Source organism: Octopus bimaculoides, chromosome 25 (assembly GCF_046866305.1).
Source record: "Octopus bimaculoides isolate indiv1 chromosome 25, ASM4686630v1, whole genome shotgun sequence".
NCBI classification, from domain to species: domain Eukaryota; kingdom Metazoa; phylum Mollusca; class Cephalopoda; order Octopoda; family Octopodidae; genus Octopus; species Octopus bimaculoides.
Genome location: NC_142952.1, coordinates 36,176,232 through 36,178,731, shown reverse-complemented (window position 1 = coordinate 36,178,731; position 2,500 = coordinate 36,176,232).

The following is a 2,500-nucleotide window of genomic DNA, read 5'->3' as shown; positions in this document are numbered from 1 at the left end:
ATATATATATATACATATGCATATATATATATATATATACATATGCATATATATATATACATATGCATATATATATATATATATGCATATATATATATATATATGCATATATATATATATACATATGCATATATATATATATATACATATGCATATATATATATATATACATATGCAATATATATACATATGCATATATATATATATATACATATGCATATATATATATGCATATATATATATATATGCATATATATATATATATATATGCATATATATATATATATATATATATATATATATGCATATATATATATATATATATATATATGCATATATATATATATATATATATATATATATATATATATGCATATATATATATATATATATATGCATATATATATATATATATATATGCATATATATATATATATATATATGCATATATATATATATATATATACATATGCATATATATATATATGCATATATATATATATATATATATATGCATATGTATATATATATATATATATACATATGCATATATATATATATATACATATGCATATATATATATATACATATGCATATATATATATATATATACATATGCATATATATATATATATATACATATGCATATATATATATATATATATACATATGCATATATATATATATATATACCTATGCATATATATATATATATATATACATATGCATATATATGCATATATATATATACATATGCATATATATATATACATATGCATATATATATATATACATATGCATATATATATATATATATATACATATGCATATATATATATATATATACATATGCATGTATATATGCATATATATATATATACATATGCATATATATACACATATGCATATGCATATATATATATATACATATGCATGTATATATGCATATATATATATACATATGCATGTATATATGCATATATATATATATACATATGCATGTATATATGCATATATATATATACATATGCATATATATACACACACACATATATATATATATGCATATACATATAGATACGGATATAATTACATACATGTGTGTGCGTATAACGACATGCTTGTGTGTATGTGTCCAAATATACATGTATGCCGCTCATGTGTGTCTGTGTGTGTGTGTTTAGACGATCCTTACAGTAATCAGTATCAACACGACACCCGCCCCACCACCACCACCACCACCACCACCAACCCCAGCTAAGAGCCCCATTATTTGACCAATATAAGTACAATCCAATCCATACCATTCCAGATGTTGCCATCTGGAAATTTTCCCTTACATTAAGTCTAGGCGTATTTATCTCTCTCTTTCTCCCCCCCTTCTCTCTCTCTCCACCAACATACGCCTGCATACTTGTGTGTATATATATATATATATATTGTATATATATATATATATATATATATATATATATATATATATATATATATACATACGTACATATATATATACATATATATATATATACATACGTACATATATATATACATATATATATATATACATACGTACATATATATACATATATATATATACATACGTACATATATATATACATATATATATATATATACATACATACGTACATATATATATACATATATATATATACATACGTATATATATATATATATATACATACACACATACGTACATATATATATATATGTATGTACGTATGTATGTATATATATATATGTATTATATATATATATATATATATATATATATATACATACATATATGTACATACCTATATATATATATGTATATATACATGCATATATGGGTACAGGACATCAGAAAAGACGTGATGTATATGTGTGTGTGCGTGTGTATACTTCTATCCATGTATGGATATGCGTGCATATATATTTATATGAATACATGTCGGTGTAGAACCTGTGTGTATATATATATATATATATATATACACGCAAAGAGATAGATAAACACACACACGCATACATATATATATACATACGTACACATAGATAGATACGCACACACCCCCCCATACACACGTATACACACATCGACAACAAACCAAACCTTCGTAATTAACTGTTGTTTAATGAAGTTCTTGGTTTGCAAGTATCGCCATTAAATTAGGACCAATGTATACGGCGATTGTGGTAGGTGTATGGGTGACGAGGGTGGTGACATTGATGGTGGGTCTGGGGTGAGGTTTAGGGTGGGGGATGATGATGATGATGATGATGATTATGGTAATGATGATGATAATGATGGTGATGGTGATGGTGATGATGATAGGAGGACGATGATAATTAAGTGAAGATGGGGTATAAAAGGAAGAAATGGGGGGAATAGAGGAGGAAGAAGATGAGGAAGAAGGGTAGATGATGATGATGAAGAGGAGGAGGACGAAGATATGGTTGCGATGATGGTTTGGGCGATGGTAGGTCAGTGGTTATGTTT